Raw genomic sequence first — 13,494 nt, forward strand, 5'->3', positions numbered from 1 at the left:
AGCAGATGCAATTTCAAAACACAGCCCGCGCGTGTCAGCAGGCCATCTGCCGCACACGGCAGACTTCTGAACAACTTTGACAATGCGGTTCTTTCGGTTGAGAGCCTTTAGGTTTATGTAACGTCTCAGACAGGGCTGAGGGAAGGAGAGCGGGAGCCAGGGACACCGGCCCAAGGAGAGGGCGGTGGGGGCCTGGGAAGGAGAGCAGGCTTCCCGACACCGACGCTCGGCTGCTCCCTGGGCACGCTCACGAGTGGGCAGGATGATGACCCGGGTGCCCGCGGTTCTCCCTGCTGGGCCCTCGACCCCCATGCACCATGCACGGGGGCGGGCGTGCTGCAGTGACAGTCCCCGGGCCACCCCAGGAGTCGCGCAGCCACCCAAACGCTCTGACCTCCCATCCAAGCTTCACGCGGCGTTCCTCCTAAAGAGATGCAGCTATGTCATGCTCCTGCTGTCCTCGGACAGGCACGGGCATTGCCTTGCCCTTCTGTGGCTCCCGGGGGCCTCGGGACACAGTCAAACCCCCGAGGGCCGTCTTGCAGGCTCCGTGCTCTTCACATGCCCTCCCCCCCCATTGTGCTCAAGCCAACAGCCCACCTTTCAGCCCCCGGGACCCACGACGTTTTCTGTTGCCTCTTGAACCTTCGCACTCAGTCCTCAAGATGCAGACTCCACATCCTCAGGCTGGCTAGGGGCCCCCGTCACCCCGCACTTCCCCATCCCAGCATGATGCAAAGGCCACGAACTCAGGGGGCGACAGGTTGTGCCTTCCCCAAACACAAGGCACTCAGCAAAGACCGGGGCAAGGCTACAGTGAGCCTTAACATTTTCATCATGGAGCCTCTGCTCCATAATTCCATCTCGGGCACCTATCCCAATTATGGGAATGGCTTGAGATCCCCAAATGTTCAGAGGATACTTATCCAGACTCCCGAAATAGCGTTCACAGTCTAAATGATGCAAATAGGCGAGTGGTTACGAAAACCGCTGTTTGTTGACAGCACGTGAGGCCTTTAAAATTACTTACAAAGACGTTACGATCACATGGGAAAGTGCTTATCCTAAAAAAGTCACATGAAAATAATACAAAACTGTATGCATTTTATTATGTCAATTAAATACAACACACACGCAAGAAAAGCCGGAAGGAAATACTGCAAAATGCTAAAAAGCGACCGCATTTTACAAGAGGCCTGAACTGAGTTTTCCTTCCTTTCTGTATCTTGCCAAAATTTCAAGTCGTGAACAGATAATTCTTTCAGAAGGGGAAAATAATCTTCCAATAATGGGTAAGTTGTGAAGCTACGTGGGAGGAGGGACGATCCTGTGAGAATTTTTCCTGTGCCAAATCCTGTTGAGTACTTCGTGTATCTTACTCTCACGACACCTGTTGGAGCGGGTGTCACTGCGTCCATTTTCCAGATAACCCAGTCGTGAGACCAAACAACCGATAAGGACGGGGCTGAACGGAGATGCCAGCTACTCTAAAAAACACTGAGAGGCAGCTAAGTGACAACAGCAGGGCACGAAATTATATGCTCGCCAGGATTGCAACTAAAAAGCGCGTTTATGGAAAAGGCAGGAGAAATCACCGAAAGGCAAGAAAAAAAAACCCAAAGTGCTGTGATGCTGAGTGGATTTCTCTTTATTCTCTGGTACATGCTTTCTTCGATGCCAATACCCCGAATTTCTAACTCTGAGAAGTAACTGTACAAAATAACCTGCACATTGCTAGGATGTCAAGCTGCCCACACACGCTGCCCTCCGGCTCTCCGTCACCCACCCTCAAACTCTCTCCTGCGTCATCACCTGACCTCCGACGGCAAACCCTCTGCCCGCCCCGTATACAAGCGTTCTTTTTTTTAAAGATTGTATGTATTTATTCATGAGAGACACAGAGAGAAAGGCAGAGACACAGGCGGAGGAGACACAGGCTCCCTGCAGGGAGCCCGACGCAGGACTCGATCCTGGGACCCTGGGGTCACTCCCTGGACCGAAAGCAGACGCTCAACTGCTGAGCCACCCAGATGCCCCACATACGCAGGTTCTGAAGTTGAACCTCTCTGAGCCTCAGTTAACCCATAAGGGCATGCATCCCGCTGCCCACTGCAGCCTGGCCTCTTCCCTCCTGCAAGCTTCCTACATAGACTCAGGACCCACCCCCTCGCGATGTGCAAACCCCTGCCCTGTGGGTTGGGGAAAGCAAAGACCAAGAGGACACCAAGCCCCAACTTTGAGGAGTTTGACTCCACCAAGACAGACCCACGCATCAGCCCATGAGGAGAGAGAGACCAAGCTCCTTGGGCCTGGACAGCAGGGACAGCGGAGCCTCAAGGAACGAGGATTCACACCAGCAGATGAAGGAGAGCAGCGTGAGAGGGGCCAGCACGACAAAGACCCAGGGCCAGGCAGCAGAAACCCTCTGGGAGGCACTGCCTGGCAGGTCAACCGCCCAGTCCTGCTGGCAGCCAGGGACACCACCTTGTCGGTGGGGTCCAGGCCCACGGGGGCAGGAGCACAGGCCCTAGAGCCTCACCAAACACAGCTCTGGTTCAGGCTCATTTGGCCAGCGGTCTGCGACCACAGGCCTGTCTCCTTCCTGAACCCCGTGTCCCACGAAGTGAGGTTCCGAATCCTTCCCTAGGAGAGCTCGGTGAGCACCGACCTAGGACACGGCCCTGTGAACCCCGCTGAGTGCCCGAAAACAGTTCCATAGGAGCCGGTCTCCTGCCCCGCTCCTCGGGCACCCCCCCACACCCCCGCCATCCCACACGAGCCGTGCCCAGGAGCCCAAGACAGCAGAACGGCCTCGCCCCTGGCATGGCAGCCCTCCCCAGGGAGGTGGGCAGCGTGGCCTGCCCGGGACAGCCACCTGCAGCACCACGCAAGCCACTTGGCCGCCAGGCTGGGGGACGGGGCGGGCCATCGAGGCTAGAAGCTTCTGGCAGGCACTAATGGAGAGGCCCAATGTGAGTCAATTTGCACTCCGCGGTGAATGGCCTGCTAATTGGGGCACAGTTGAAATGATGGGTATTTAGAGGCTCCTAACATAAAAATAATGTGATCAAAATACATCAGATCAAAGCCAATCAGCTATTAGCTTAATGAAGGTTGTGCGCTCATCCCCGGGACAGGACGTTCTACGACTCACACCTGCGCCGCACACACTCACGCTGAACCCCAGCGCCAGGGTGCCCTGGCCGGAGCCTCGGTCAGGCCCTGCCGCACACACCCGTGCCGAGTGCTGGCCCTCGCTGGGCCTCCGACGCACAGGACGACGGCACCTCCTCCACGGAGCCCGGGACCGTGAAAGGTGTCGGGCATGTGGAGCCACCCCACGCAGGGGGGTGCAGAGGCCACCCGGGTTACTGCCTCTCCTGCTTTGTGGAGACTGCTCTGCAGCTCATGACAAGAGAGCAGCCTCTGCTATCATTCTTTGCCTCCAATACCATGTGGCCATAAAACAGATCTGGGTCCTGACTGCAACCACGCGGGCTTGATGGCTCGACCCTGCGCGGCTCATCAGCGGGAAACGAGCAGCCCAGGTGGATGCAACCATCAGCTTCGAGCCCCAGACTGACCGTGGGGGCCGGGAGAGCGGAGGGTGTCTGCAAAGGTCACCGCGCGGCCCACTGGCTTCCCGGGACTTGGAGAAAGAGGGCACTCAGAGCTCAAGCCGGGACCCAAACCAGAGGGCCTACAAGCTCTGCCGGCGGCCCCAGGCAGCCCCACAAATTCCCGCCGCTGTGCCCCGGGGATGCCAGCATCCCGCTGACCCAGGCCTTCCCGGACACGAGCCCCCCAGGGCAGGACGTGCAGGTGTAGGACCGTGGGATTTCTGCAAGCCTCGTCCCACCTGAGCCTTCTGACCTCCTGGTGAGGAAACTGAAGCACGGAGAGGGCTGGGGCCACACAGCCGCAGAGCGACGACAAAGGGCCCACCAGAGGCAGACCAGCAGGAGCCTCTAGAGCCGGGCCCAGCAGACAGAGCCCGCAGGATCCTGCAGCCCGTGCTGCCCAGCACGTTCCTGGGGAGAAACTCGTAGGGCGGGCCCCAGGGAGGGAGCTGGGGGGACAAGGCCTCTCCCTCCCGATAGTAAACCCCTGGCTGGTGCCTACAGATGACGCTGTTGGTAAGAGAGGCAGCCTCGGGCACTGAGGTCACTCCAGGCACCACCCCTGTTTCATGCCCAGGCTTCTCCAACCCCATGGAGGTTCCTGGAAAATTCTCAGACCAAGGTGGGCGGGAGGGGGAAGCAGCCGCCCCAGAAGGCTTGAGCTGGAAGAGACACACAACTCCTGGGGCCACCACCCACCAACGCTGTTGGCACAGCTACCCCAGTCCCTCCACCAGGGCCCCTGGCGCCTCCACGCCTGCTCCTCCCGGAAGACCCGGCGCTCCCGGCATAGGCAGGGTCCACCCGTGGGGGCCCTGCTGTTCTGAGGACTGGATCCCTCCAGCCCGTGGCCTCCGGGTGGCCCCTTCAAGAACCACTTGTGTTGCAGGTGGACAAGGCTAACGAGGGCACTGCACCTGGTAGAAGGAGGTGCCCGGCAAGGCCTGGCAAGACTCTGCTTATCTCAGCAGGCAACAGAAGGGGGAGCCAGGCTCTGGGCAGCCGGGGGCTCCACCCTGCCCTCCAGAGGGCACGGGCTCCCACTCCGAAGGGGTCCCCAGGCCACCCCAGGGGCCCCCGCACCTCTGCCTGCCCCAGAATTGGGGCTCCCGGGGACAACCCATTATCGGGATCATCGTAACAGCCAGGAGCCCTCCCCCTCCCCGAGCCGCCCTCATTATCCGTGCCCTTCCTTCTCCTCCTTTAAGCTGGCACCGGCTTTATTAATATTTGAATTCTAATGGCTAATACTTTAAATTAAGGTAGCATTTATAAATACTTTATAGTCCATGAATAATTGACCAAATTTAGTATTGTCATAACTCATAGTAAATTATTGATCCACGGAGAATAAATATTTTTTCATGTTTTATTAAGACACGTAAAAGGTAAACAAACCCATGAAATGAGGGGGAAAGGGTGGCGGGTGCTGGAGCCCTGGTCCCAGACCAGCGACCCCGTCCTCCAGACCCTCTGCATGCACGCCACCGCCAGGTCCTCGAGGTTTTCTCTCCAGCTTTCCTCTCCCACCGTGGCTTCAGCCACTAGGACGGCCCCGTGGGACCCCGTACATCCGACTCCTCCACCTGCCGCCTTCCGTTCCAGGCGCCACGGCCGAGTGGCCTTCCTGAAGCCTCGAGCAGCGTGCTTCCCCGTGAGGACTGCGCCCTACTGCCTTTAAAGTCACCATCACCCCAGCGACACCTGCAAAGCCCCGGGTGGCCCAGACCCACCCCTCGGAGCCCCAGCCCAGCTCCCCCGAGCTCCCCCTGCTCTGGCTCCCCACCACCCCGCCCTGCCTGCACCCGCTGCCTGGCTCCCCTCGCCCGCGGTTTTGTGGGTCACCATCGCTCCCACCGACAACCTTGCACGACCTCCATCTCCCCATTACTGTGCCCACCCACCACCCAACGACGTCCACGTCCCTGGCCTGTGGATGCGGCTGCTACGGCCCCGAGGGTCTCCGAGCTGTGAGCGCAGGTGCAGCAGCACGGGGGGCCTCTCACTGTTGAGGCCTGCCTGGCACCCAGCGCAGCCCAGGGGGCACCGACCCCTTGGCACCGTAGGCCCCCCGCCGTCCGCACCCCCTCCGTGACCGAACTCCCGAGCCTGTGGAGCCCCCCCCGGGCCCATGTCCTCCCTGGGGGCAGCCTCAGTCCACAGCGCGGAGGACAGTTTCCGAGAACCACCCCACCCTGCCCTGCTAAGGACAGTGGCACCAAGAGGCTCTAGGGCAGGGGGGGGGGATAGGGCGCAGGGGTGGGGGGGCGTGGACTAGGGTACAGGGGGAGGGTGCCAGCTAGGGTATGGAGGGGGCATGGGATAGGGTGCAGGGGGAGGATGCAGGCTGGGGGAGGATATGTGGGATGGGGGGGTCCTGCGGGATAGGGTGCCAGAAGGGGGGGGGCATGGGATAGAGTGGGTGGGAGGGGGCATGGGCTAGGGCGCCGGGGGGGCCCTGAGGTCGTCGGCAGGGCCTCAGGCCCCCAGCACCCTCGCGCTGGGAGCTCCCATGCCCTCCAGCCTCATGTCAGCCCCCCGGAGCCCCCCAAGGAGCAGGGACAAGGGCCCCGCTGGTCATGGGACCTCAGCCCGACACAAGCGGGCAGCAGGTGCAAGCAGGAGGCATGGAGCCCGGTGGGAGGGTGGAGGAGAGCCGGCGGTGCCAGGCCGATCTCCGGGGCCTCATCCTCATGCCAGTTAATGAATCAAACCCGACTCCCCACTCCCACAGACTGGAAACAAGGGGAACACTGGGTGGGACCTGCCGGCGTACTTATAGGCCTCCAGCTCCTCGTTCATGGCTCTCACGGCTCTGCCAGTGGGGGCCAGGCTCTGGCTGATGCACACGAGGCCCACACTGTAGAAGCTAAACCAGGATGGTGACAAGTCCCAGGAGACTCGAACCTCGAAAGCAGCCAAGCACCCAGGGTCCTCCTGCCGCTCTCGCCGCGGCCCCAGCCCAGACGGCTCTTGGCCGCTCGCCCACCTGCCTCTGAAGGGCTCCTGCACCTGCCACACCCGTCAGCCTCCTGGCCTCTCGGCCTCCAGCATTTCTCTCCCCAACTCACCCTGCGGACCAAAGTTCCACAGCTGAGCATGGCCCCAAAAGACGGGCCGTGCTCCCCACCGCCTGGGAGTCCAGGTCCAGCCTGTGGGAGCCCCAACTCCACCCCAGCGTGGCCCCCAGTACTGTGCAGCATGCTCATGCCACCATGCCCCCCCAATCTCTAACTTTGCACGTGTCGATGCCTCTTTCTTGAGGCCTTTCCTCCACACTGTGCCCTTCAAACTCCTCCCCTTCCTCCAAGACTCATCACAGATGCTTCTTTCCCCGCAGAACCTTCCTTGACTTCCCCTCGCTTAGGAAGATTAATCATCCCTTTCCCCAGAGGTCGGAAGTACTTTATCCTTTCTATCAAGTATGTATTATTTGACTTCCTGCTTCATTCCTCAGGTCCCAAGGAAAGCTTCCAGGCTTTCTGGAGGCCCGGGCTCAGGGCCCGATACGGAGATGCCCGGAGGACGTTCACGGCAGGAAGGAGCAAGGGAATGCACAGATGCATGGGGACTGGCTGAAGCAGCTGGAAACGTCCATGCTACCAGGGGAACGAGGCACCCAGAGAATCCGTGGGCGGGATGCACGTCAGGAACCAGGCAACGACAAAGCGTGCCTCACCCTATAAGCAGCATAGGAAGAACTAGGATCTTGGGCTCTGGAGCCTCCAGACTTGGCTCAGAATCCAGTCCCGGCGTGGATGAGCCAGGGGACACTCATTTCCTCTAATTCCGCCCAAGAGGGAGGGACTGCTTAGAGGTGGGAAAAGGAGAGTGAGAACTGTGAAGAAAGGAACAAGGAACGGTGCCATCCCACAGCCGGCGAGGCAAGGGAGACAGCCAGCCCCGAGGAGCACGGGTTCCCCAGGACAGCTCAGGCCCGAGCCCAGCTGGCAGCCTGGCTCAGAGAAGACAGCAGCAGAGGCCATCTGGGGAGCTCGGTGTCCCGGGGACATGGGGCGTCCCTGCGTGGCTACAGCTGGGCCAGGCATGGATACCCCAAGGTATCCAAAGTGCTTCCAGCTCTAGAGACAGGGTGAAAAGCAGGGAAGGGCCATGGCAGGGTTGGGCTGAGGACACAGCCCCTCTGCCGCTCCGGACCACAGAAGGGAACACGGAGCCCGTCTGCATCTCAGCAGGTGCCCTATGGGGCCCGGCCCATCCGCCTAAGACTGAACCCACGGTTCCCCTGGGAAGGGAGCATCGCTCCCCACACCCGACAGGAGCAGGGACCCAGGGTTAGGGTGTTGCCCAAAGTCACAGAGGAGCTGGGGTTCACACCCTGAGCTGCCTCTGACCCCCAAGTTAAACGCGGGGGCCCAGGAGACAGGCAGGGCCCTCAGCAAGTCCCTTCACCTGGCTGAGCCGCAGCCCCCACCTGCAGGGCCCTCTGGAGGATGGAATGAGCCAGATGCCAAGGCTGGACACAGGCCAACAGGCCGGACCCCAGGGCCTGACCTCGGCCCTCCCCACACCCCCCGGCTGCCAAGGCCAGTTCCTTGGTGCCTCTCCCCTCCCCACACCTGCATTTGTCTTCCCAAAGCAGAGGCCATCCCGTCGCCAGGGCTGCCTGGCCCGAGTGCTCCTGGCAGGCCCAGCACAGGCCTCTCGGACGGAGAACCGAGGCTCGCTGAGGCTCCCTTCCCATCTCCACCTATGGCTGACTTTTTGAGCTCTCTCTGCCTCTGTCTCTCTCTCCGTTGTTGCTTCTCACTTTCTGAGTGTTGGTCCTCTCTCAGGGTGCACGCCTGTGCATGCATCTCTGCCCCGCCAGCCTATGCCCTCCACCCCCAATAGGACTGACTGGCCCAGAGGGACGGAGCCCCATGTCTAGGCCTTGACTCCCAATCTCCTCCCTGGCTTTGGAAGCTGATCTATGGACGCCTGCCGGCTAGGCCCTCAGCTCCCCATGCCCTCCGACCACTGGGATCAGCATAGCAGGAGGAAGCATCACCTCTCAGCCAGCACCCCTTCCAGGACGCCTGCGGGGGAGCCACAGAAATGTCCCCAACCTACCAAGCTCCAGCGCGGAGCTCCAGCTCCAAGACCTTGCACTCACCCTGCAGCCTGGCCTCCCAGCAGGCTTCCAGGTAGCCACCTCCAGGCTCTGAGGCCCGAAGCAGGGGTCCTGGAGGCTCCGCCATGTCAGGCCCATGTCTCTGTCACGTGCATTCTCCTGCTAGACACTCAGCCTTGCGGCCCAGTTCACGTGCCTCTCCCTCTCGGGAGGACTTCTCCACCCAGGGCCCCGGGGCCCGCGTGTCCCTCTCCTCATCGTCACACTCCCTGCGTGGAGCAGTCCAAGCAGGCTGCTGTCTCACACGTGCCGGCCCCGACCCACAGCTGACTGCAAACGGAGCAGCAGGGGGAAGCGGCCCCACAAATTCCTGACCTGCATCTTACAGATGAACTTCATTCCATTCAGCCCATTTCCCATTTCTCGGCCCAGAGGCGGCAATCGCAAAGCCCAAGCCCTATCCTGTCCCTTGGCGTCCAGGAGCCCAGGCCTGTCTCCTTTCAGAACATCCACATACTTAGGTTTTAAAGTAGGAGGACAAAGGAGGAACGGGTCACAGCACCCGCGTTATACTCAAGACATGAAAATAAAGCCTCTGGCACAAAATACATCTTGAATCAATTCTACGATGCTAATTCCTGCCCCTTGGGAAGTGTCTGCTCACTCATTCATCATCCATTCACTTATCAGGTGCTCAGCACCCTCCCGTGCAGCACACGCTGGTGCAGAGGACATGCAATGACAGAGGGGAAGGCTGCCGCCCAGCCCCCCAGGGGCCGAAACCCAAGGAAACGCAGCGCCCTTGCTGGCTCAGAAGCTGCACCCGCTGCCCCCTGGGAAGATGGCACATTCCAGAGCTCCACTGCCCAGACCCAATCCCTGCTCTCTGCCTTCGGCTTTGAGCGGCTCTGGGCAAGTTGCCCCCTCTCCTTGTCCCACCGCAGAAACGGCCTCACGGTCCTTTCAAATCAAATCAGTGCATCCGACCAGCAGAAGCAAAGGAGCACACGAAACCCACAGCGCCTATAACTCACAGGATAAGAACTAGACTCAGGTGAGTCAGAACCCAGAAAGCACCCCAGCCCCCACCGGTAAACACGACCGGCTGGGCATCTGCACAGGAGGGAGCTAGGACCAGAGAAGAAAGCAGCCCAAGCAGGTGCAAAACGGGGCTGAGGGCGAGTGCCGAAGGCCACCGTGGGCCCACCTGCGTGTCCCCCCTGCAGGGGTCCAGGGGCGGGTCTGCTGGCCGGAGGCACGGGCAGCTCCCCCGAGCATCTACCTGCCGAGGCCTGCAGCTGCCTCTCTCACCGCCCCCAAGGCCCTGCGTGGCTCTGCGTTGTTCCCTCATTACCACCCCAGCAGCCACCACAATACCAGCCTCCAAAACTCAAGAGTCGGAGCCACTCTTACAGGATGCGTCCGGAGGAGGCAGTGGCCTCTGCTCCCAGCAGCCACCACCTGACGGCCCCTCAGGAAGGGCTGGTGGGGGCGCTGGCTCAGCCCCCGCAGGCAGCCTTCCCAGCTGGACCACCCTGCATGCCAAGGGAATGGAGGCAAAGCCTCAGGATGCAGGCCACAGGCCACGGCCCACGCCGCCCTGGCCACTGAGGCCGGGCCTGCTGAGCCCAGCCAGGAGATGTGCAAGCCAGAGCCCAGCTGGCCCAGGGACATTAGCCATCGGCTCCCAGGTGCTTCAGAGCAGACGGGGAGAGACATCAGAAATCTCCTGCAGCCAGCAGGGATGAGAGGGGATCCTTGCCAGTGATAATGAAAAATTTCACAGTAGCAGATGCTTGGAGAAAATTGAAAAACAATACCACAAAATTCACAAATCAGAAACTTCAGAGAACCCTGATCAGCGGGGCTGCTTTCCCCTTGGCACCTCTCCAGCCCTGAGAAAACCAACTGGGAACCAGGTCTCCCTACTAGGCAGTCAAACTGCCTCCCAGAACCCACACAAACCCCTCCAAGCACCCACTCTGCACCCAGCCAGGGCCCAGGCCGGGAACGCAGAGAGGATGCGGATCGGGCCCCAGGTCCTAGGAGCACCACCTGGAGAGGGAACCGGATCACGGGCCGGGAGTCCAGGGAGGGATATCAGGCAGGAGGGGCACGGGTGTGTCGTCACGCGGCCCCAGGTGGCAAGGGGGCTTCACAGGGCGCAGAGCAGCCGAGACTGGGACAGAGCACAGATACCAGGGGGACCAAGAGAGAGAAGAACGAGGCTAGTGGCATGGCGGGAGCCAAGACGTGCACACGATGGCACCTGTGGATCTGCCAAGAGGGAGCCGCTCCTGCTGGGGCAGAAACACAAGGGAGAGGAGTGCAGGGCAGAGGTCCTGTCCACTCAGCTGAGGGGCTCTGTTTCCATCCCATGAGGAGCACAGGTGAGGCTCTGCCTATGCCCTGGCAGGACCGGGGCCAAGGAGGGCAGGGGCAGGAGGCAGTGAGGACAGCCAGGGCTACTGCAGATGGGAGCAAGCAGGCGGGCAACCCAGAGGCCCGAGGCCCCCCACCACAGAGCCAGCAGGATAGCGGTGAAACACCTGTCACCTGGTGGCACATCTCCCCTTACAGGCCATCGCCTGGCATGTCCCACGGCCCTAGAAGGGTATCACCGTCCCCCCCGCACACAGAGGGGACAGCTGGGGCTTGGCGACGTGAGGTCTCTCGACAGGTATGACCCACCCCCCAGCTAGTATGAGACCAAGAACCCAGGTCTCCCATGAGCCACAGGCTGCCCACCCCAAGCCTGGGCTGAGGACCCAAGGGGCAGGGCAGGATGGGAGCTGGTGCCTTCCAGCCCTGCAGGGAGTGAGGCCAGCCCTTCAGCTGCAGTCAGCACCTGCAATGCCCCCTGAGACTCCTGCCCCTGGGAAGGGACAGAGGAGGAGTTGGGAAAGGCAAGGTGGGCCCGTCCGCCACCTCTACCCCTAATGGAAACCCATGGGCGCCCATGCGAACCCGAGGAACAGACACCGGCTGGCCTGGCAGCCAGCGGGAGAGCGCCGCAGCGCAAGAGAGCTGGCCTTGCCACACGGTGTGCAGGAGGTCAAGGGAGAGCCACATGCAGGCTCATCACTCCCAGTGACCACGTCTGATGGGGACACACGGGCAGAGCTGCGTCATAGGCCCTCCAAGTCAGAGTGGGCGCAGAGGGCCACAGGCCTTCCCCTGGGGCCCAGCCCGAGGGGAGCAGGAGGTGGCAGTGCCAGGGGTACACGTGCAGGACAGCACCTCGCTGGGGGGGGGGGGGGGGGGGCACATGTGAGGCTGTGTATGGGGCAAGCTCAGGGGTCCCCGGGTGTGCTCCCGTGGGCCAGAAACGAGCCTGGGACACGTGTCCCCACGCTGCAGGCCTGCTTCTGGGGGGCGCTGCGGCACGTCAGGCCCAGGCGGGAGGCTCTGACATAGCCGAGCAGTGCCCTCCATCCCCAGGCAGCCCGACACAACATGATGCTCATGGTGCCATGCACTCCCTTGGGGCCTTTTCTTGCTACGAACCAGGCTCCACCCAGATGGCTAGGCCTAGAAGGCTCCACAGGCTGACGGGAAGCCCAGCTCCAGCCCTGGCCTGGCCAGGGAAGACAGTGTTCCTGTCCTCTGCCTGGACACCTTTGCTGGAGAGAGACAGGGAGACACAGAGGGTGGGAGGACGCAGCCACCCCCACACCAGAAGAGGAATGGGGCTCTGCAGGGTCCAGCTTGGTCCCTGCAAATCCCTACCCAGCAAACACACCTGCACCCACATGGCCCCATGTGCACCAGAGGCTGCTCTGTGCCAAGGAGCTCCCATGTGATGCAGGCAGCCCCACACCCCAGACAGCTGAGCCTCCCCAGGGTTTGGCAAGGATGATTCCAGGTGGACGTGGAGATACCTGAACGCCATGACCTGCCCTGGAAGGGCAGTCCAGCTAGGCCCTTTGGGCAAGTGCCCACACAAGTGGGCAGACCCCCAGCCAGGCCTGAGTCTGCTCTCCTAGATGTGAGGTGGCATGGGAGCAAGTGACAATCACATGCTGTGTCTCATCACAGAGGTATGGTGATACTGTGTGCAAAACGGGTCAAGGGAAAGACCTAACTTACTGAGCAAACTACTCTGCTCATGGCAGCGTCCCTCACTGATCTCATTTGTTTTGCCTGATTATTCTGAGGTAAGGATGATTGTCATCATTTTTCCAATGAGGACACTGAGGCTCAGACAGCCAAGTCACCTGCCCAAGGTCACACAGCAAAAGACAATGGAGCCTAAGTTCAAACTCAAGTTAGGTCTGACACTGCTGATCCTGCTATTCCCATTCTCCCAAGTGGTACAGGTGAAGACCAAGAGCCAACACATGAAGACCAAGAGCCAGCAGGTGAAGACCAAAAGCCAACACCTAAAGAGCAAGGACCAGCAGGTGACGACTAAGGGCCAGCAAGTAAAGACCAAGAGCCAACATGTGAAGAATAAGGATCAGCAGGTAAAGACCAAGGGCCAACACGTGAAGACCAAGGACCAGCAGGTGAAGACCAAGAGCCAACACATGAAGACCAAGAGCCAGCAGGTGAAGACCAAGAGCCAACACCTAAAGAGCAAGGACCAGCAGGTAAAGACCAAGGACCAGCAGGTGAAGACCAAGAGCCAACACGTGAAAACCAAGGACCAGCAGGTGAAGACCAAGAGCCAACACATGAAGACCAAGAGCCAGCAGGTGAAGACCAAGAGCCAACACGTGAAGACCAAGGACCAGCAGGTAAAGACCAAGGGCCAACACGTGAAGACCAAGGGCCACAGGTGAAGACCAAGGACCAGCA

At 60.7% G+C, this 13,494-nt stretch overlaps 1 protein-coding gene across 12 annotated transcripts in view; it reads right to left on the reverse strand.

The window, feature by feature from the left end:
• Positions 1-13,494, reverse strand: part of GRID1 (glutamate ionotropic receptor delta type subunit 1) — a 638,811-nt gene that overhangs the window by 509,157 nt on the left and 116,160 nt on the right. The window lies entirely within an intron of this gene.

Source organism: Vulpes vulpes, chromosome 4, assembly GCF_048418805.1.
Source record: "Vulpes vulpes isolate BD-2025 chromosome 4, VulVul3, whole genome shotgun sequence".
Lineage (NCBI taxonomy): Eukaryota > Metazoa > Chordata > Mammalia > Carnivora > Canidae > Vulpes > Vulpes vulpes.